We start from the raw sequence: 23,084 nt of genomic DNA on the forward strand, positions 1-23,084 counted from the left end.
CTCCTCTCTCTGGAATAAGGCTTTATCTCTTCTTTTCCTTTTAATCTTTCTGTGATTTGGCTCAGGGGGTTGGGAATCAAGCTGAGACAACGCGGCGTCTCTTGTGACAAAGCTTCAGAAAAACAGCCCAAACCTTCCACTCGACCTTGCCCAGGTGGAGACCCGTAGTTGGCATGTGCTTTTCCCTCCTTCAGATTAATGCCATTTAGAACCTGAGAGTGTGTCTGATGTTTTCTTCCCACAGAGAAATATTTTTGTCCTTGCCATTGACTCTTCTTTTGAAACCCGGTGCTTTGATCATTATCGTAAGCAGGTTCAGTGGACAGGACTGGAAAATCAAATCGAAGCCGCGTCCAGGTGGCACATTTTCCTGGCAGAGACGGAGTCCAGCCTGGCAGAGGAAGACCGCGGCTGGCAGCGACAAAGCTTTCTTACTTCTCAGGGTCCAGCGTGAGCTAATTGTTGTTATTATCTCTTTATTCTTCTGTTTCAGGAAATTGCAGCTTATTTAATAACATTTGAGAAACACGAAGAATGGCTAACCACGTCCCCTAAGACAAGGTAAGGCCCCGGATCTTGCCGTTTTCCGCTACTTACAGTGAATGGATTGGTTGACTTTCATGGGTGACCTGATCTGGCCAGTCAATTCAGGCAACAGGTGGAAAACGCCACATTGTGCCAGGTAGCCTGTGGCTCCGAGGTGCCGTTAACTGCCCAGGCCGTTGTAGCCAGTATAACCAGATGGACTCAGAATGGCCCCGCTGCCTCTGAGCGCTCGAGCACCTGTGCTGATGGCCAGGGCTGGACCCTTCCCCTGGGTTCCGGAGCCATTTTAGGCAGGGGCTGCAGGGGAGTTTATTTTGGGAAAGTGCCCCCCTGCCACTAGTATTCTCCCAAAATGTACCTTTAAAAGAGAAACTGGCTCATCTGCCCACTTTCATTTCAATGTGTTTTACACACTGCAAGTCGACTTGCTCCTGATTTCAGGTGAGAAGCTCCCCAAATCAGAAGCAGTGGCTGAGTTTGTGGTTTATTATGCAGTAAATGTCCTTGAACCTACTAACTGCCACAAGCATTTAACTTCGCTTGCCACTTGGGAACCGAGGGAATTGTCGCCAACACCGCTGCCCCAGTCCTGCCAGCAGAGGCTGCCGCTGGGCGGCGGGGAAGTGTGGCTGGGATCAGCGCTTATGTTAAAGGCAGCTGCTTTCCTCGCCAACTCTGAAGTTTTTATTTTTGGTGTGTTACATTCTAGAGCTTCAGAAATGTGTGGCCACTCTCTTCCAACGGCCACAACTTTTCCACTGGCGGTGACAGGCCAGCTGTCTGTTAGCTGAGGGTGTCAGCTGCGGTGTGGCTTGCGGGGTGACTGGCCTGCAGGTGGGAATCTAAGAGTGGAGTGCTCAGGCTGTCTCCTTGGACAGAGGCACAGCGTCTCCGGGATCGCTAGCTGGAACCAGGGTAGGGGTGAGATGGGTCCTCTGCACCCTTGGTCACAAGCCTGACTCGGCTATGTGCTGAGCCAGGGAGGAAAGATCTGCCCCTTGAGAATGTTCACTTATTCAAGAGGTATTTTAAACTCCAGCTTCCTCAGCTCAGGGGTTTCCTGGTTAGCATCCTTTAGATGAGGGCAGAATGTTCCATTTGGAGGTTAGGGATATTGAGGAAAGGGAGATCAGTGGCTGAAATCCCCCTCCCCTGGGGTGGCTCTGACTCATGTGACTTTGCAGCCTGAGACATGGAGAAGAGTCCCTCTGCAGGTGTCCTTAGCACCTCAGCCTTCTGGAGCTGTGACTCTCCTTGCTATAAAACCAAATGGCTTACATCAGTCAGCTGTTGCTGTGGTAATGCTACGTAAGAAACAACCCCCAATGTAGTGACTTTATAATAACAAACTTTTATTTCCTGCTTGTGGGTCTGTGATTGCCTGTGGCTTTGGATCAGGACTGCTCCATGCATATTGTTCTAGGACCTAGGCTGGGGAAGCTCCCGCTGTCTGGGACAACTGGTTCTCATGGGAGAGGCAGCGGCTGAGAAGCTGGAGGCAGCAAATGCGGGTGAAGCTAAAACCCCTGTCTGGACGTGGCATTGGGTGTCATGCAGGCTTGCCGATCCACGGCCAAAGCAAGTCCATGGCCAACCCCAGCAAGAATGGGGCCGGGAAGGACATTCTTCTGAGGAGGGGCAGGAGTCGGGAGTGCAGAGTCATGGTGACACAGTCTGCCATTTGGTGGACTCAGCCACAGCCCAGACTGTGGGAAACCCAGCCCAGTCCTCTTCTGTCTTCTGAGGGCAGCTTCCAGGGCAGTCACCGCAGCCTGTGGCCATCAGAGCTAGCTGCAGGACTTGCTAGAACTCATGCTGCTGGGCTCCCCCCAGTTTCCGACTCGCTGTTTGAACACAGGTGAGGGATGAACACAGGCCATGGCATGTGCCGGGCTGGACTCCCTTCCAGAAGCCCTGGCCTAGGTTCTTTGGGGAGAGGGAGGTGTGTGCTGTTTCCTGGTGGCACTGGTGCCTGTCTCTGCAGCCTCCAGCCTCTCCAAGGCTCTTGGCTCCTCCATGAGAGGCCCCTCCAGTCTGAGTGGGAGGAAAGAGCTTCTCCTGAGCCTGAGCAAGGCTCTCCGGAGTGTGCCGGCTTCAGACATGCGCACTGGTGTGGACTACAGCACTGCAGCACATCCAAGGCGAGGGTTTTACCGCCTCCCAGCCTCCAGAATCTGGGTCTTGATTGAGAAGTGGATGTCACTCGGGGACTTTTTGGACTGTAAAAGGAGCAAGAGACTTACTGTCCCAAGACACAGTGCATGCAGGGAGGAGAGGAAATGTGGGTTCCCACATCGACGGGCTTGGGTTTGAGCCCTGGCTTTGTCACTCAGTAGTTTTGTGACAGTAAGAAAATCATTTCAGCTCCTTCAAAAGCTCCACTGTTTTTTCTTCATGTAGAAAGTGAGTTATGCTGACCCTGTCCTCACAGAGCCATGGGAGGACTGCATGAGGGGATATTTGTGATCCTGCTTTGCACCTGCGAGGGTCCGTCATTCACAGGTGTCCCAGTTCCTCTGTCTGAAGGGCAGTCCCCAACCTGCCAGAGGCCCAGACTTCAGGAAGCATCTGCCAGAGTTTCCCCAGGCCCTGGAAGGACAAATTCTTTTCCTAAAGGCAGAGGGTGGGGCTAGGCGGTCCTATTAGTATTATAATATGCTCTCAGTGTTTACACTTGAAAGCTTTGGGTCCCTGGAGAAGGAAAAGTTGCCTTCTTGTTCAAGGACCTTCCTAAATTAGTTGTTGAGTTGGGTTTGACTCCCCCACCCATCTCCGGTATTGAAATTAATTGGTGCAGTTAACTGCTGAGTTCATACAAACCGGCCTCCTGGTATTAAGGAATTAATGACACCAATACTCTGCTGAATGAGAAGGCAGCACAACTTCTGTTTGCCACCACCGCCGCCACTGCTAATTTCATTTTAGAAAATTAATAAAAATGAATTGCACCACTGACATTTATAGAGTTTCTTAATAAAATGATACATTGTTTGTGTGGAGGAATCCCTATTAAATTAATTGTTGTAATCAGTTCACATATAGATGTTGGTATAGGAGCTGCAGAGGGACCCACTGCTTGTCTCCAAGGCTTGCTGAGGGCTGGGGGTTATAAATAGAGCCCTTGCTCAGTTATTGCCCTAATTACAGAGTGGGCCCCGGAGCCAGCTCACCTGTTTAATAAGGAGGCCTACTGCAGGGAGTCCCAGGGCTGGGGCTGGGGCAGCTGTGCTGCTGCCCCAGGACCAAGTGCTGAGTGTTCATGCCACTGTACTGTGCTATCAGCAGCTGGGACCTTCATCTTGAAACATCACCCTTCAGGATGTCTTTATTTGGCACTTGCTGTGTGCTCAGCACAATGATAATCCCTCTTGGAGAGCTAGCTGAATGCCACACTCCCTGCCCTGCCCAGTGAACCTGGGATCTTGACATGAAGAGCATCCTCCCTCTGTCTGGAAGATCCATCTGTCTCCTCTATCAGATCCGTCTGTCTCCTCATTGACCCCATGCCCCTCCCACACAGAGGACCCTTCCCTCTTCTTTGCCTGGTTCTCAGGGCTCAACCCACCTGAGGCACTTTGCGTTTCACCGTTGCTTTGTTGGTTGGTTGATTCATGTCTGGCCCCTCAGGTGTGACTACCACAGGAAAGGGATCTTATGATGGAGTGGTTTGCAGGGTACCCCAAGCACCAAGAGCAGAGCCAGATGCACAATAGGCCCTTGACACATATTTGTGAAATGAGCAAGAACAAGGTAAAAAATTGCGTCTGCGTCTGTGCAGGAAGAGCCCTGGCTTCCTCGTGTTATTTCTTCTGGCCTATCTGGCACCAGCATTGGCCAGCTGACCAGGACTGTGTCCTGGGCATTTGCTCTAGGCTACATGCTAAGTTTAAGTTTATTACCAGGGCTGGGAAGGTGGAGGTCCCCCTCCCAGGGCTGCACAGAGGGTGTTGGAGCTGGAACTTGAACCCAGAATGATCTTCCTGCAGAGCCCCTAACCTGCCCCTCATGTTGTACCTCCACTGCCCAGAGTGGGTATGGGGACCTGATGGTAGCCAGGATATGGCTCCACCATCCCTCTGCACCTCCGTTCATGAATTTTGAACCAGCCCAGAGACCCAGGCAGCATGGGCAGGGCCTCCCTTTGTGGGCGAGTGTGGCCTGGGCATAGCAGCCAGTGGCTTCCTGCACCTCTCTGGGACCAGGTTTGGCTCCCAGGCAGAGGCCATGCAGAACACACACTGTCATGGAGCAAGGCCCCTCCACCTTGGGGCTGCAGCAGAGCTGAGCAGGGTGCAGGCAGCAAATGCAAAACTGAGCAATCCCCGCCATTCATTTCTCTTCCCCTGGGAAACGGAGAACCTTCTGTGGACACGCAAGCCTCTAGATCGAAGGGAAGGCATATCCTTCCCAGGAATCCTGCTGTACCAGCTAGAAGGAGGCTGGAAAATGCTATTAATTGTCTAATTAATTAATTGGATTGATACAGATAGCACCTTAACACTGATGCACTAAGGTCTAGTAATAGAATCTTCTATAATGAACACTAAATGCTGCTTCGTCAATAAGCAGTGAAACCAGAGTAGCAGGAGGTGGAAGGGAAGGAGGAGAAGCAGCCCTGAGTGCAGGGGCATCCGGGCTACCCTGCTCCTGGGTTTTCTTGACCCATGTCCTGGCTCTTCAAGTGCCTGGAGCCGTCTGCCGCGGTCTGGTCTGCGGCTGGTCGCCAGCCTCCTTGGGCGCCTGGATGTCTGTGGATCTCAGACTCCTCCTGGCTCCTCCCTCTTCCCTGGTGCCCCGCTGGCCTGCTTCTTCTGACTTCTCTGGTTCCCAGGAGGGCTGTCTCCTTTTTAAGGACGCCAGAGCACAGTGCTCCCCAGGACTCCTCGCTCCCTTTGCGCCCTGGGTCTAGTGAGTGCCCACCAGCCCTGCCTTCCCTGCGGAGTCCCCACGCTTGCGACCCTGGGGTGGCCGAGGTGGCTCTGGCCCCTCCTTTCTAGGATGGCTCCTTCTGCCTTTCCTAAAACACTGTTTGTGCCCCCCTAAAATGCTTCTCCCGGACCTCAGGCCTTGCTGTGTGCTGGACCCAGCTCCCCGGTACCGCACTGATGAACTTATCGTGGTCATTCTGTCTCGACCTGCCCCTCCTCCACAGCTGGGAGGTGCTTACTCTCTCTGGACATATCTTCCCTGTCCCCACTTTTGCCTTCACTCGGCCACAGACCTAGTTTTGGTGCCTGATGGCCATCCGACCCATGCTGGAACCTTCTGAACCAGCACTTCCTCTTGTCCACAGCCTGCACCTGCTCCATGACTTGGATGTCCTCAGTATGGGAGTCTTGCCTCCCAGGGAGGGGGCCAGGTCTCCAAGGGCAAGGTCATGTTACTGTCCCTTTGTTGGGGCGGGTGGGTGGGCAGCCTGCAGTCATTGCACACAGCAGCTTGCCCAGGAGAGGGGGCCAGCATCCGGTGCTACAGCAGAGGGTTCCTTTCCCTAGAGCCCTGGGGCCCACTTCTCAGAGCCAGGGGCTAGTGCCAGTCTGTGAGTGCAGGCCTATACCTCTGGCATTGCTTTTGCCCAGCTTCAGTGTAAGCAGTGCAGGGATGTGACCTTGTGGCCACCTTTGAGGCACCACCTCCTTGGGATAGGGGCCGGGCTTTTCTAAAGAAGTCCTCATTCCTAATGAGGCTTTTTGAGTGGCCAGAGTAGAAGTGAAAAAATTAGTATGAAGACATCATTTGGATGATTAAAAAGTCCCCAGAGCTACAAAGGAATGAGACCCAGACCCCTCCTACCACGCGGACGAAGCCCAGTGTTGTGCGAAGTGCAGAGCTGGCACAGAGGGCAGGTGCTGCAGGGGTCTCTTTCTACGGGGCATCGGAGTGGCCAGGTTTGAAGACTCACAGTGGTGGTGACGGGCGGGGGAGGTGGGCAGTTGGTGTTTAGGGGGACAGTTTCTGTTGGAGAAGAGGAAAAAGTTCTGGAGTGGATGGAGGCGCTTAGTGCCACTGAACTGTCCACTTACAATAGTTAACGTTGTAAATTTTATGTCACATGTGTTTTTCCATAATTAAAATAATTCTCAGAGTTATTCTGTAGCTCTTTTTCAGGTGTCCTGTTGGCAGAGTGGGTGGGAAAGGCGACTGGCCCTGTGTGTGTGGGGTGGGTGTAGGGGACGCTGTTGGGGCCCAAGTCCGTGAGGGCAGTCTCACACCCTGATCATTTCAGGGACTCTGTTCTGCAGAACCGTAAGTGAAAACGGGGCCAGCCATCATTCAACATGATGACCTTCGCTTACCCTGACTTGGGGATCTGCTCTCAAATTAACAGAATGTCGTGTCATGTTGCGGGCATTTCAACATGTGCCCAATGCACGGAGCAAATCCAACCCTGTCCATACTGTCACCATTACCCAAACAGCAATTGCAGCCCGAAGGACCCCCAGAGCCCTGGCGGCCTGAGAACGACCGCCAGGCGCCTGTCATGCTGTTTGTATGTGTTTCCAGGATGGGGCAGGGAACTGGCTATGACCCGGATCCTGATGAAGTGTCTGGGAGCGTCTGTACCATGCCAGGGGGTCTCAGCTCCAGGTGGAAGTGGGTCTGTCCTGGGTCCGGTTTCTTCACTGGGAATCACAGAATACAGAGTGACCAGGAGAGTGTCCTGGTGGCCCCTGGGTCCAGAAGAGTGCCGAGGCAGGCCATTGGCTGCCTAGCCAGGGGTTGCAGCCCACACGGCTCTGGGCTTGGAGGATGGGCGAGCATCAGGTGCCCGCAGTGGTGCTTAGCTGGTTGCTAAAGTGGCAGTGGCAGCCGTGTGTGCTGGTGGCCCTGGCAGGAGGACTGAGGGTTGGCTTCACCCCACTCCTCAGAGCCAGGGGTGCAAGTGCTGGATGTGCTGGTGGCAGCCCGCAGCCGCCTCGATGTTGGTGTCTATAGCTCCTCTGGGTTCAGACGGCTGTGAGCTTCTGACTCCTGTCCGCGTTTTCTTTTATTATTTTAATTTTATTAAAAATAAACACATACATCTGTGGTGATTCCTCTGGATCAGTGCAGACCTAGGAAATCAGGGCTTGCTGCGGGGAAAGGGAGCTGGCCCGCAGGCCCTAAGAGTTGCAAGGTGGGAAGGCATGTTCTCTCAACAAACCTCCTTTTGCAATTCATAAGTTTCTGTGTAATGAGTAATTACCAAATCATCTGGGTATTCTGGGCTGGAGATTCTCCCACTGTTCTCAGCTTGGCTGGGAGGTATTGCTGGCTTTGCTATTCTTAGACTTTCCACAGTCCTTTATTATGGAGCTGTCTAAAAAATTCAAAATAAACCAAAGAGAAAGGAAGGAAATCTTTTCTGGTTCTTAAATTCTACTGCATATCCCGCTTTCCACCTGAACCTTAGCTTGGTGTGGTATGTGTGTCGATGTGCACACATCACACACACACATACACACAAGTTAGTAGAACACATACACACATATAATACATACATGGTCAGGCACAGACATGAAACATAGAGACACATCTATGTCCACATATGTGGGCACAAATACACAGCATACAATATATGCACGCATACAAAGTACAGACACATATTCATATAGACACACATAAATCTCTCTCTCTCTCTCTCTCACACACACACACACACACACACATACACACACACACATACACACACACACCTCTTCCTGAGTGGGACAGTGTTCTCTTGTAAGAAAGTGTTTTGGGGAAAAATTTCCTTCCATTCGTTCTATGATTTAATAAGCAGGTGCTCATTTGGGTAGAGGAAAATTTCTCCAAAAAAATTAATCCTTCTGTCCTGGCTGTTTCTGACCTCACCCAGTGGGGAACTTCCAGTTAATTAAGCCGTTTAGTCTGAGGTGACTCTGGGGGAGATGGGGCTGGCTTGTCCCGGAGGGGACAGTCCTGGTGGTGCCCATGAGGGAACTCACTGAAGCATTCCTGGGTGTGCTCTGTGACTGCCCCTCGTTCCCCACCCAGGATCTTGGGAATTCTGGCACACACCTTTGTGCTCTTCCTGGCCACTTGGCAGGCACAAGGTTTTTGACTAGTGAAATTGAATCTGTGTGCAAGATGGCAGCTGGTGCCTAGGCTGAGGTCAGGATCCTCTCTGCCAGGCTTGGGGAAAGTCAGAGGGCAAACTTGGAGGACATGGTGCTGCGTCTGCAGCCCACATGAATGCGCCATCTGCACACAGTGCCACACCCACGGGTCCGGGCCCGTCTGCCTCCTCTGTCAGGGGTTCATGTGATTAACCCAGTTCCCAGTGTTGGGAGATGCGGCCTCCAGACTGGGGCGGACAGTGCTGTTTGGGGAAAGGACCTGGCCCCTCCCAGGGTGATAGTAAGCCCTTTTATTCCTGAATCGCGGCCCCAAATCTTTCCTGGGCAGTTGTTGGGCAGCGTTCGCTTTTTGACTTGTTCTGTGAATTACTGGAGTTCTTGTGCCTGGTGCTGCTCTGGGCATTGGGACAGGGTGGTGACCAAGAGGGCTAGACTGCCACGAGTACAATTTTGAGGAGGTGCCATGAGAGACGAGTCCAGGGAAGGGGCGGGCGGGAGGGGAATGGTCACGTGCTGCTTCCCCAGGGCTGAGCTTTGCTCAGAGCTCTGCTGAGTGCACACGTTCACAGGGAGCTGGTCACCCCTGGCTGTGTGGCCTGCACAGAGCTGAGGCAGGAAGGCGTTGGTGGCGTAAGACTGGACCGCAAGCCCTTATAGCTGGAGGTCGTGGGGGTGAGGTTAGGAGAGCCCTGGAGACAGGCCAAGGTCAGGATGGTGCTGAGGGTGGCAGGTTCCTGGGGCACTCTCTGAATGGGGGATTCAGTGAGCGCGCTGGTTAACACCGCAGCCCGGCTGCCCCTGGAGGTGGAGAATTGGAGGAAGGACTGGAAACACGAGAGTGGAAGTAGGAAGGAACCCGGGTGTTTTTAGGTCCCTTCGCAGATGTCCATTTTACTGATGGGAAAACTGAGGTTTTGTCTCTCTGGCAGCATGAGAAGACACAGTGGAGTCTGGCCACAGAAGAACTAGCTGGTAGCACAGAAAGGGAGCTGGGCCACCCTGAGGAACTGGTGCCAACAGCTCATGGCCCAAAGCTTTGGCTCCCCGAATTTCAGGTACTCAGTGTTTGCCTGATGCCACATCCTCCCCTTGGCATTCTGTTCTCTCTTCTCTGTGTGCTCTGTCCCTCTTCTGAAATCGGGGTTCTGGCTGTGCCTGGTTGGTGACATCTAGATGGAAGGGCTGTTGGCTCAGCTAGTCTCTCTTTGTATGTTAGAAAAATGTTGGTGACAGGGAGACCCGATGGATAACAGAATGCAGGGGACACACTCTGCAGATAGCTGCCAACTGCGGGTTCTTTGGCTGTCGTACAGAACTGCACGGTGAGCAGGAGCTCTCTCCCTTCACTTCCTGGGGAAGTGCCTTGGGTCTGTTTTGAGGGAGGCATCCTGGCCTTAACCCCAGGTGTGCGTCCAGTCAGTGTGCCTGGGGCTGCCCAGAGTCGCGCCATTTCTCTGGAGCTTAATTTCCTTAGCTGGTGCCAGAGGGTCTGCAAGGATACGTATGAGTTTTGCAGTTTATTAATTTTGCATTAAATAATTAATAGTAAAGTTAATTGATGAATTATTCAATTTTCAGGTAAAATGGGATGATAAATATTCATAACTTATTTTATTAAGGGAATTTTCATTTCCTATGTCATTAAATCTAGATTAACTAAGGCTGATTTTAAATGAAGATTGAAAACAATTGTGCTTTGGAATTAATTTACTAAGTTAAGGTCATTGCTTTGTGAGTTTACCCCTTGCCAGAAAGTTAGGGCTCATCCTCCGGAATATGTTCTGAATTCACAGAAAACATGTCGCCATCAGTTTAGGAAAATTCCTCAGGTCTGATGGGGACTTCCCCAGGACAGGCACCTAGGTGGCTGTGGGAGTGGCTGGAGGAGGGCAGAGCCTTGCCCCTTCCTTGGCCCCTTCCTGCCTTCTACTGAGCTTGGCTCTTGCTTTGAACTGTTTGTTGTTTGTTTGCAAATTGCAAGACAATGTATTATTAGCTCAGCTCAGATGCCATGTGGGTGTAGATGCAGGTGAAGAAATGATGAGTGAATGTCCTCAAATCATGCAAAGGTAACCCTGGGTTTCCCCGCAGAGCTCTAGGAAGTGTGCGCCCGGATTTCCTCTCTGTCAATGCTCTCAGTCAAGGGTTAAGGGCAGCCTCTGTTTTTATTTGTTTTCTATCTGATTTCTTCCAGATCATGTTAATTTGCAAAACTGCTCAGAGTGCAGACCCAGGGAGGGGTGCTGAAGGCTTTCTCACACCCTGCGGGCGGGTTTCTGACTTGCAAATCCCCTTCTGATCTGGCATCTCAGTCCTCTCAGCCCTGCCAGTAGGTGATGCCGATGGGGAATGTGCTGAGGCAGAGGGAGAGGAGGCTGGGGAGGAGGAGGAGGAGGAGGGAGAGAGGGAGGAAAGGGGAAGGGGAGAGAGGGAGGAAGGGGGAAGGGGAGAGAGCACGTCACACTCCAGTGCTCTGTGCTGCTGCTTTCCTCCATTCGTGGGTGAGAAAACAGACTCAGAGACCACGTTGCTTGCCCAAGGTCACTCAGCTAATTAGCCGCAGGGTTGGACTAGAGCCCAGGTCTTTCCGACTCACATTCCAGTGCTTCTTTCAACTTCAGTGTCTTTCTTCGTGGTTTAAAATAATCCCGACCACCCGAGCTGCGGCACCTGGACGGCTTCTCCACGTCACCCGTGTTCCTTGTAGTGTCCACTGGGCCTTGTTTGCTTGGAGGAAGCAGATCCCACATAAGCCTCTGCCTCGGAGGAGCGCGTGTGATCCTATCTCATGGAGCTGCCTTCCTAAAATCATCCTAATTGGCTTGGAAAGTGACTTCCAACAGGCAGATGGCTTCATATCTCACTTTCTGGTGTGACTGGGGAGCCCTGGGATTAGATCTGGGCCGGGTGAGCAGTCTAGTTAACTTGGAGGTTCGGATTCTATTGCTGCTGTGCGGACGGAGGTGGCTGCCTCTGGGGAGGCGGTGTGAACCACCAGCAGCAGCCTGCGTCATCAGGGACGGCGATGGCAGGTTCAGGGAGGGGAGGGGGCACTGGAAGGTAATTCCACAACATCTAGCATTTGTCAACAAGCCTTTATTGAGTGCCCGCTGCATGCCTAGGTTTGTGTAGGCACCATGAGGTTGCAGAGGCAGGAAACAACATGGCCCCTGATCTAATTGGAGAGCCAAGTCACGCATATCTGAGATAACTGGAGAGCAATTCCCAGACAGCACACGCAGCGGGCCTGGGTGTGTGTGTGCGTGTGTGTGCGTGTGTGTGCACATACACAGAGCTGTAAGGAAGAATGCAAAGTGGGGCCAAGATCAATTGGATTCAATTGATTTCATTGGGCAAAACAGCACAGCAACATTTGTAAGGGTGAATTTTCATCAGAAAACCGTGAACTTTGGTGGTGGTGGGGGGCTGATGTGCCCTGATGAGGGACAGGAGAGACGACACTTGGACTTTTCTCATCTTTAAACCACACAGAGAGCAGATTAATTGGTGGCTTTGGCATCAACAATTATAGAGTTCTAGAGGCCTCAGGATGCAAGATGCAGTGAAATCTGGGCGTCCCAGAGGGAATGGCTTCAGGAGGAGGTGCCACGAAGGTGTCTTCTCTGTGTCCCGGCTGCCGGCAGTCGGATAGGGGATGGATAAATAGCCATGCCGACCCCACTGATCGACCAGGCGTCCTGAAGAGCTGACTTCAAGGGCACAGCCCACCCCCATTCACCGAGTGCCTGCAGGCTCTGGAGGCTGAAGCGCCTTCCCAGGCTGGGATCTGATTTGGAAGCTGTTAGTCCCCCTGCACCCAGGCAGCTCCCAGGACCTCGGGCAGGGCATATGCAAGGTCACTCTGTGGGGTCGCTGGGATCATGCTGGCTTCTTCCTTCACACAAGAGCCAGCTCCTCACCCAGGCACTTTGCACCCCCCCTGCCCTGGGACATTCCATAGTAACTGGTCACACGAGGGAGTTTGCTACGGCTTGTCACGTCTGCTGCAGTTTCTTAGGTTTGAGCCAGTGGGTGCAAACTGTGCTCAAAGGAAGGGACGGTGCGAGGGTCACCCTCAGCAGCAAGGATCAGTGGGGCCTACTCAGGCGGCACCTACCACAGTCGCGCGTCACACAGGACGGGGCAGGCCCAGAACTGAGGCTGGGCAAGGCGCTGCCCCGTTTCTGACGCTCACTCTCCTTCTCTTAAGATGGTGGACTGTGGGCGCGGTGGCTCGGGCTGTGATCCCAGTGCCTCAGGAGGCTGAGCAGGAGAATCGGAATGCAGAGCCAGCCTCAGCAAAAGAGAGGTGCTAAGCAGCTCAGTGAGACCCTGTCTCTAAAGAAAATACAAGATAGGGCCGGGAATGGGGCTCAGTGGTGGAGGGCCCTGAGTCCAATCCCTGGTATCCCACCCCCCCAAAAAGGCTGGGTTGGATTCATGGTGGAAAGGTGATGTGGGACCCATAAATGCTCAGGGTAGACCTCCCTAACCATGACACACTCTTTCTGTGGGCTGGATTCAGCCTCAGAAGCCCTAGCCAGACGCTCTGGCCCCACCTGTATTCCTAGCTACTTGGGAGGCTGAGACAGGAGGATTGCAAGTTTGAGGCCAGCCTGGGCAACATTAGGAGAGCCTGTCTCAAAATAAAATAAAAAGGGCTGGGAATGTAGTTCAGTGGTGAAGCACCCCTGGGTTCAATCCCCACTACCGAAACAAAATGAAGACCTTCCTAACATGGCTCTTGATTGGACAGCACTGGGGTCACAGTCCCTTTGTCATCCTATGTGGTCTGTGTTTACCGTGCCCCAGACCAGGAGTCAGATGCTATCATCAAAAAGGGTTCCATCATCCCCATGCCCGCCAGGGCGGGAAGGCTGAGTCCTCTGTGTTTGGAGACTGTGTGGCCCACACAGTTGGGGACAGTTCTATAGCCTAGCCATGTCCTTCTCAGATAGAACCTGGCCTCCAGATGGGTGACTTAGAGGGGTGACAGCTGGGTCTGAAGCCTAGTGTGGGGTGGGCTTGACGGGGCATTTTTATTGGTGGGTGGGGGTGGGCTTAGCCCCACATCTTCTGTTTGGCTCCTCTGGGGCAGACGTGGCCTGTGACACTCTTGCCTCTGGTGGGCTAGGGAGGGGCACAGGTCCTTCTGGAAAGGAGCTCGAGATGGCTGGGCGCTCCTGCATCCAGCTTACCTGACTTTCAGGTGGTTCATTCGGTCCCTTTCTGTAGCGCTCTGGGGCTCCAGGTGATGGCTTAATTTGCCTGTGGAATCTTGATACCACCCAGGCACTGGCTTCCAGTCGCTGCTGGGGGCGTCCTGTTAACAAGGAGCAGGACGCATTTTCTGGGCGGTGTAACCTTTATCGCAGCCCATTAGGATTTTCGGCCCCCACCCCAGTTTCTTTTCCTGGAGGGCTGGCATGCTCAGAGGCAGTCTAATAGACATCGATTTGCAATGATTTTTAGCCACTGTGCTTCAGGAGAGTCGAGGAGCCCATAATTAATCCTCACAACGGCTCATCCCTTTTGTTTGAAAATGACCTAGTAGCTGAATCGCTCCAGCAGGCCGGGCCAGCCTGACCCAGTTCAGCTTCTTGCCTTCTGTGGCTATGAATTATTCAGCCCTGCTGCAGGGGAGCGTGGGGCCCCTGTCGTAATAGTCAATCAGCAGCCGGGGAGGACGGCGTCACTTTCACAGACAGGGCTGCTCGCCGAGAGGCAGATGAGTGAGTGTTCTTCGAAGTCGGGTTGGACCCTGCCTGTTCACGGAAGCTGGCCGCCTCTGATCTCAGAAGGTCGGTGCTGCTGCCGAGGCCTGTCCATGAGCCCTGAGGCCTGGTCCTCTTCCTGAGCCCACAGAAAGCGACCTCCTGGCCCCTCCCAGCGAGGGACTCCTGAGGGACCCCCATTCCTGTTTCCTCGGAAGCAAGTCCCGGGGCGTGAGGGGGTTGCAGCAACTCCACCTACTAGCTTAGGGTTCTGTATGCCCACGAGTGGAGTCTCGTGGCCCCAAACCACGGAGCAGCAGGGCTCGCTCCTTCTGGGGGACCAGAGGAGAATCCTCCCCTTCTTTGTCCAGCTGCTGGAGGCCACCCACCTTCCTGGCTCCTGACACTTCCTCCATCTTAAGAGCCAGCCCTGCAGAATCTCTGTCTCCCACCCCTGCCTCTGTCCTCCTTTAAATCACTTTTCAAGTGATTTAACTGGGCCCATCTGGATAATCCAGAATCACCTCCCAGCTTAAGATCAGCAGTTTACAATCTTAACTCAGCCTGCCACCTTAATTCCCCTCTGCCATGTGACCTAACATACGGGTTCCCGGGATTAGGACGCGGCCATCTTGGGTTTTATGGAAATTTCTATTGAGAAGAAACTCCCAAGGGCTTCCCTGAGCAGGCAGTCTGGTCTAATTTAAGAATTAAGCCCATCTTCATTCTGCTGTCTGTGCCAGGAGAATGATGTTGACTCGGGATAGCAGGTGTACGGGGACAGTCGCTTCACCTCTCTGAGCCCATGAGATGGTTCATGAATACCTGCCGGCCGCCGTGAAGGGGGATGGGGTAGCATGAGGAAGGGGGTGGCACCAGGAAACAGCCCTTATGTGGTATGGCTACTGCGTCCCTCTGTCTTCAGGTGACTGTGGCACCTCTCTGGTGGGAGGTGGCTTCCTCTTACGGGTGCCTTAGCTGGAGCCTATGTGGGGGAGGCTGGGGGTTGCTTTGGTACCCGGGTGACGTGGAAGCAGGTGTATTTGGTGCAGAACAGAGCCCTCGGCTGCTGGGCTGGTCCCTGGATGGCTCTCACATCTGGCTTCCTTCAAACCCATTTACTTACATCTAGGATATTGTACCACGTGTCCACAAGGGACACTGACTGACCAGGCTGACCTTTTCCTGTGCCTTCGTCAAGGTTTCTATAGATGATCTTGATAATTTCCACCTCTTGATCAGTCTCTTAGACCCCTTACAGAGTTTGGCCGGGGCACCCTGATTTTTCTTGCTGTAACTGGTGAAAGTTGAGATCACCTTCCCCTTTAGCAGTCAGAGATGAAGACTTCAGTGACCTGATCACCTGACGGATAGTAGCCGAGCTGGAAGCTGAGCCCAGATCTGAGCGCCTTTCTGTCTGGGTTCTAGATCCTTCTTCCATAGGTACCCAGCAGATGTACTGGCTTTCGATACGCCGACCTCCTTGCCCCTCTGTCCCTTTCCCTTTGTGGTGGCACATTCTGGAGGGCGACTTTCCTCCTTGCTCACTTTTGATCTTGACACATGAAGGGTCGAGGTCACAGCCTCTGGGAGGCAGTCTCCCCGTTGGCTGCAGGGTTTCTCTGGGCTCCAGATCTCTAGGGCTCTTTTCCACTGCTCTCATGTGACCCAGGGACTTTGTTGACCTCCCCCACTTTCCAGACCTCACTTCCTGCATGGGGGGGCAGCTTGGCTTTATGGGCTGTGCAGTGGAAGGTGTCAATGCTCCCCGCCTCCCCGTCAGTGCCAGCCCTCCCGGCCAGCCTCACCACCTCCTCTCTGTGCAGCCAGTCTCTTCTGGTCCTTGCACACTGGGCTCCCAGCTCACCCCAGAGAGCTGGTTTAGCATCAGTGCAAGAAGCAGCAGCTTGCTGAATTGCAGCGTGTGCAGATGAATTATTCAGTGAAACCCAGTCTAACTTTATTAAGCCTGGAATCATCCTTCTCTGTCAGAGGCACAGACAGAGGCTGGGTCAGGCCAGGGGCCTCCCAGGGCCTGAGGATGGTGGCTGGCCGAGGGCTGAGCTCCCCCCGGGGCTCCAGTGGGCGGCGGTGAATGCTTGGCCTTGTGCCTGTGTGGTCCTTCAAGCAGATGGGGCCAGAGGGGCAGAGAGCAATGGGAAGAGGAGCGAGGGAGGCTCCCGGGAGAAGCGTGGTCTCCACTCGGCCCCGCTGGCCCAGAGAGGATCTGGGGCCGAGTGGCTCAGGCAGGATGCCCAGGACCACACTGAGAGGAAGGAAGGACTCAGGCGCGACCTCCCCCACAGACAGGCCAGGGCAGCACATATTTATTCATGATATTTAACATCATAATAAAGTTAAAGAGTTTGTGGCATTTTAAATGCCTTACAGATTAATTTATATTCTAACATGGTAACGAGGAAGCGGCTTTTGTCCAAGAGGTGAGATATGCAAAAATAACCTTTAAGTTTCTCATAATTAACCTTTAATGGGATTCTCGCACTTCAGCAATATATTTTATGCTTCAAAACTGCAACAAACAGAAGGCACTGCGTGTTCCCTGCATCGAGCGCCAGCCACGTGAGGCTACTTTGACGTAGGCGCTTTGGCCCCTCCGTCTTTTGGTCCAAGTTCACTTGGGAGGGTAAAGGAGCGATCGACACGGGCCCTGGGCCACACCAGCCTGTCTTTTGATCCATCCACAAGCCACAGCTTCTGATTCTTCCGGGCACGTCCTCCCTCTTCTCAGCCCCTCCAGCCACAGCAGGTGACTCTTCGTCAGAGTCCTCTTTAGATGATTCTGCAGAGTGCCCAGCGAGGGCCAGGGCTCTGCCCCACCTTCCCAGTAGGGGCTGCAGATAGCCAGACCACAGCGACAGAAACCAGGACAGACAGTGCCACTGCTCTATTCCAGGTGTCCTCTGTATTTGTCAGGGCTCTCCAGGGAAAAAACAAGTGTGTGTGTGTGTGTGTGTGTCAGTGTGTGTGTGTCAGTGTGTGTATGTGTGTGAATGAGTGTGTGAATGTGTGTGTCAGTGTGTTTGTGTCAATGTGTGTGTCAATCTGTGTGTGTATGTGTGTGAATGTGTGTGTCAATGTGTGTGTGTATGTGTGTGAATGTGTGTGTCAATGTGTGTCAATGTGTGTATGTGTCAATGTGTGTATGTCAATGTGTGTATGTGTCAATGTGTGTGTCAATGTGTGTGTATGTCAATGTGTGTGTCAATGTGTGTATGTGTCAATGTGTGTGTATGTCAATGTGTGTGTCAATGTGTGTATGTGTCAATGTGTGTGTCAATGTGTGTGTATGTCAATGTGTGTGTATGTCAATGTGTGTGTGTCAATGTGTGTATGTGTCAATGTGTGTGTCAATGTGTGTGTGTCAATGTGTGTGTGTGTCAATGTGTGTGTGTCAATGTGTGTGTGTCAATGTGTTGTGTATGTGTGTGAATGTGTGTATGTGTCAATGTGTGTGAGTGTCAATGTGTGTGCATGTCAATGTGTGTGTGTCAATGTGTGTGTATGTGTCAATGTGTGTGTCAATGTGTGTGTCAGTGTGTGTGTGTCAGTGTGTGTGTCAGTGTGTGTCAATGTGTGTATGTGTCAATGTGTGTGTGTCAATGTGTGTGTGTCAATGTGTGTGTGTCAATGTGTTGTGTATGTGTGTGAATGTGTGTCAATGTGTGTATGTGTCAATGTGTGTGTCAATGTGTGTGCGTGTGTCAATGTGTGTGTGTATGTCAATGTGTGTGTGTGTGTCAATGTGTGTGTGTCAGTGTGTGTGTATGTGTCAATGTGTGTGTGTGTCAGTGTGTGTGTGAATGTGTGTGTGAATGTGTGTGAATGTGTGTATATGTCAATGTGTGTGTCAATGTGTGTGTGTCAATGTGTGTGCGTGTGTCAATGTGTGTGTGTCAATGTGTGTGTGTGTCAATGTGTGTGTGTGTCAATGTGTGTCAATGTGTGTATGTATGTCAATGTGTGTGTGTCAATGTGTGTCAGTGTGTGTGTATGTGTCAATGTGTATGTGTCAATGTGTGTGTGTCAGTGTGTGTGTGTCAATGTGTGTGTGTCAATGTGTGTGTCAATGTGTGTGTGTTAATGTGTGTATGTATGTCAATGTGTGTGTGTCAATGTGTGTCAATGTGTGTGTGTCAATGTGTGTGTCAGTGTGTGTGTATGTGTCAATGTGTGTGTCTGTGTGTGTGTGTCAATGTGTGTGTGTGTCAATGCGTGTGTGTCAATGTGTGTGTGTCAATATGTGTGTGTATGTGTGTGAATGTGTGTGAATGTGTGTATGTGTCAATGTGTGTGTGTGTCAATGTGTGTGTGTGTCAATGTGTGCATGAGTGTGTACACATACACCTACAGAGAGAAACCTATAAGAAACCGCTCACACCCTGTGGAGGCCAGGATCCCGAGGTCTAAGTTAGCAGGTGGAGACCCAGGAGAGCGGTGGCTGGAGGCCTGGGGGCAGGAGCTCACGCTCCAGCCCGAAGCCCGAGGCTGAGACTGGGAGAAGGCGACTTCAGTCTGGTCTGCTACAGTTTCAAGGGCCTCCTGAAGTCCCTGTGTGAAGGCTGTTTCCCACTGGTGCTCCTGAGGTGGTGGGATCTGTAAGAGGTGGCGCCTGGTGGAAGCCCTCTGGTCACTGGGGTGTGTCCTTGAAGGGGATAGTGAGACCTCAGCCCCCTCCTGCTTCTCTGGTTCCTTCTGCCGTCTGCTCCCACCATGAAGTGCAGCCTCAGCACAGGCCCAGAGCAGCAGGCCAACAGCCCCTGGGCTGAAACCTCCCAAACTGCGAACCAAATTAACCTCTTCTCTTTGTAAGTTGATGATCTAAGGTGTTTGTTATAGTGACAGAAAGCAGCCCACACAGAATCCAAATGCCAAAAGAAGCTCAATCTCCCCACTCCAGGAGGCCAGACAGGAGGGGTCCCTTTTACTCATGAAGATGAGCCTTTCTGTTCTATTCAGGCCCTCAACTGTTTAGACAGGGCCCACCCACATTAGGGAGGAACTTCTGCCTGACTCAGTCTACCAACCCAAATGTTAATCTCATCCAGGCAGATGGTCTTCCTCGATGTGGGTGGGCCCTGTCTGATCAGAACACAAAGGTTAAGAATCTTAGCTTGGAGCCTGTTGATGGGTGCTGACTGTTCAATCTTAGGATGCAGAGTCTGGGTGTTTTAATCTTCCTTAGCATGGGCCTGCTGTTGGGGGTAAGTTTCATCTTTTTTTTTTTTTTCAAGTTGCCTTGTAGCAACACCTTCCTCTAATTTTTTTCTTTCATTTTTTTTTTCTGTTTTTTGTTTCTGATACTGGAGATTGAACTCGGGGGTGCTCAACCACTCAGCCTCATCCCCAGCCCTATTTTGTATTTTACTTAGAGACAGGGTCTCACTGACTTGCTCAGTGCCTCGCCCTTGCTGAGGCTGGTTTTGCATTAGTGATCCTCCTGCCTCAGCCTCCGAGTTTCTAGGATTACAGGCGTGTGCCACTGCTCCCAGCCCTTTCTCTAATTTCTAGTTTAAATTTCTTCAAAGTGGAGAGAAGACTTAAAGGCGTCTGTGAGGCAGCCAAAGCACAAGGTCCTTCTGGAGCTTGTCCCCTGGTGTTGTAGAGTTAAATCCTTCCCCTCTAACTGGGCAGCACTCTTTCGGCAGCTCACTTTTATGGAGTCTTTCTAAGTAGTTGACTCAGTTTCTGTAGAAACATTTATCCTTTTTATACTCCTGTTCATTATTCAAAACATTACTTAATTAATGTGATTACAATAAAAAGTTCATCAGTGTGAACAGGTTTGGGAAGGACCTGGCAGACTCTTGGTTCAGGCAGAGCTCCTGGGTGGAGAGGACGCGGCGGCACCCTGGGGAGCGATGGCGCTCGGAGGGCTGGGCAGGTTCCGGGGGAGGCGGCTGCTGCATCGTGGCATTGCTGCCATCATGGATCATGGCTGGTTTCCTGCTGCCAAGGGTTAACCACCCAACTGCTGAGCCACCTCCTGAACGTGTAAAATAGGCCCTCTGGCGAGCCCAGTGGACGCCAGGTCCCGGCCTCCTACCCTCCAGTGTGAGTACGGTGAAGGGGAGGCCAGGTCAGGGCTTTTGCTGTTCTTCTAACCAGCTAGCTCAGCCCTGATTTGCCTCATGGCCACCAGATCCTCCCCCTTAGCACTTGTTAATCCCACGGGGTGGAGGTCCCCTGGGCCCACCTCCATCCTCCAGCCACCCCTCCCCTGTCCCCTGTCCTGGAGGCCCTTGTGCTGCCATTCTGCCATCAGGATGTGTACCCGGCCTGCCCAGTGACCCTGGAACTTTTCTGGCTTTTTGCTCTTTCTATAACTTCTCCGTTCTGCATCTCAGGCCCTGGGACCCAGGGGGCCTTGGGCTGCCTAACTTAATCAGCATTTCCAGCCCAAGTGTGGGCTTCAAGGGCTCCATGACCTCCACCTGCGCGTGGCGCTGACTCCTGGGGGCTTCCGGGTCTCACAGCCTCCTGCCTGTGGTTCTCTATCCGTGGCACAGCCATCTGTGTGGGGCAGTGTTTTCTGGATCCCTTTACTCTTCTTGCTGTCACTCAGGGGTACTGACAGAACCAGGAGCAAGGTGGGTCGGAACGAGAGCCCACGTTCTCAGCATGCCGTGGTGTCTGAGCTTTGATGCTTTTGATTTGACTCAGAGGTGGTTTTGGAGTCAGGAATGTTCACGACTGTGTTTCTGCACATTATTTGAAGTTTTCCATTGTTAAAAACTGCGTGTCCCAGTGTGTGAGATGAGTAGCACTTCCCTCGCCTGTGCAAACACAGATGAAACATCACAAGTGGGGAACAGGCCTTGGTGGCCCAGTGTTCCTGTGCTGGGGTGAGGAGGGGACCGTGGCTGAAGGGAAGGGGACACCAGGGAGAGCTTGCTGTCAGACTCGAGGACAGAGGAGTGGAAATGCGTCTTTGCCAGGAGATGAGCAGACTTGCAGCGATCTTTATGCTGAAGTGGGGTGGGTATGGCGTGTGTAGTGAGAGTTTTTCCCTGTGTGGACTGAGAAGTGTTCGCCAAGCTAGGAACTCCTGTATTTCCCAGACTCCTACGCGCTTGGCCCGAAGCCTGGGGTCTGAGTGCAGGGGCTGCCTGACTTCACAGAGCTCTGAAAGGCCCCTGAGGTCAGTTCACATTTCAGAAATAAAGGATTAAGTGCTCCTTGTGTTCTCTGAAGACTTCTAGCACTTGAAATGACTCCCGTGGTGCCGTCTCCCCCTAAACCAACCAAGAGCTGCCGTGGCCCTGCTGAAATGCTGTCCTGCTGTGGTCTGCACTGGGACCAGGGGAAACCCAGGGAGGAAGGCCAGGGAAAGCTGGTGGGACAAAATGAGCTTCAAACAGGAGCGGCACAGACCACGAGAGACCGTACCTCCGAGTCCCAGCTCTTCTTCCCCTGCACACACTCAGGAAACGGCTGGCAATTAACTGAGGCAGGGCACCGTTTTCACCTCTGCCAAATTCGAGTCCTGGAGCATTAACACAGAAGAACCTGGAGCCCAAGGCAGAGGGGAAGAGGCTCCAAACTGGCTAGACAGACTGCTGGGCTGGATGGCCTTCTGGCCTGGTCACCGGGTGCAGCGGGCAGCTGGATCTACAGCATGAGCCCCTCACACAGGCCAGGCAGTCCTGAATCCCTACCTTGGAAAGTCAGGGGATTTGATGCAAAATACCACAGAAATGAAGATACAGAGGCCAGGAAGTGAGGGACTGCAGCCTGCCCCCCGGAGTTCCATGGCAGGATTGAGCTGTGCATAAATGATGTGTGCGACTTTTTCTCAATGCTGTCAGGAATGGTCCCGCCAGAGTCACCCGGATGCGCAGGAGAGAGGCTGGTTTCTTACTTCCTGCCCAACAGGAAGTTAGTGCTGGGCTCCTTCAGGAACCCTGTGAGGAAGCTGGAGGTAAAAAATGCTAAGCTTTGACCAGTGGCCTCATTTAGTACTTGTGACCACCCCAAGACAGGTGCCATACTTTTGGCCATTTCACAGATGAGGAAACAGAGGCCCAATGACACTGAGTGACTGGCATTTAGAGGTCACACAGATTGTACATGGCAGAAGATTGTACATGTTGTCTCCTGTTGGTTATCCATCACTGTGTGGGCTTAAAACAACACCCATGTACGACCTGAGTATCTGAGGGTCAGGAGTCCAGGCCTGACTGCCCTTGGCCTCTGCTGCAGGGTCTCTCGAGGCTGCACAACAGATGTCTCCTGGCAAGGCTGGGCAGCCACGGGGTCTGCTTCCCCGTGCTTGTAACTGTTGGCGGGCCTCAGGCCCCTGCTGGCTGTGGGTGGAGGCTGCCCTCAGTTCCTGGACAGCTGGGCCCCTGCAGGAGCCAGGAAGACAGAAGTCACACTCCTGTGCAAACTAGTCATGCAAGTGACACCCCATCACCTTTGCTATCAGATGCTAAGTGCACACTGCTCATGTGCAAAGGGAGGCACGAATACCGGGAGCCGGGGCAACTGAGCTGGGGAAACACTGGAGTCTACCCACCCCCGACTCCAAGGCCCAGGCTCGGGCTTGCTGCCTCCCAACTTGACGACGGCTTGGGAACCCCCCATAGGGGACGAGAGGTTTGCCTGGTCAGTCTGCTTTAAGGTGCTGAGTCTCCATGGTTCCCAACATTTCTAATGCCATTGGGATAGAATTAAAATCACAGAGCTGCACTTTCGATCCCTGTGTGAGATACAATATTATACATTT

The 23,084-nt window shown here is 52.7% G+C and overlaps 1 protein-coding gene across 1 annotated transcript in view; it reads left to right on the forward strand.

Annotated features, from left to right (window-relative positions):
• Window positions 1–23,084, forward strand: part of LOC113180919 (calmodulin-binding transcription activator 1) — a 687,512-nt gene that overhangs the window by 191,684 nt on the left and 472,744 nt on the right. Inside the window, exon 2 of the mRNA XM_026386127.2 lies at window positions 494–561. The gene's annotated coding sequence lies outside the window, so the exon portion shown is untranslated. The remainder of the gene's footprint in view (window positions 1–493; window positions 562–23,084) is intronic.

The sequence above is a fragment of the Urocitellus parryii genome, chromosome 11 (assembly GCF_045843805.1).
Source record: "Urocitellus parryii isolate mUroPar1 chromosome 11, mUroPar1.hap1, whole genome shotgun sequence".
Taxonomy (NCBI): Eukaryota; Metazoa; Chordata; class Mammalia; order Rodentia; family Sciuridae; genus Urocitellus; species Urocitellus parryii.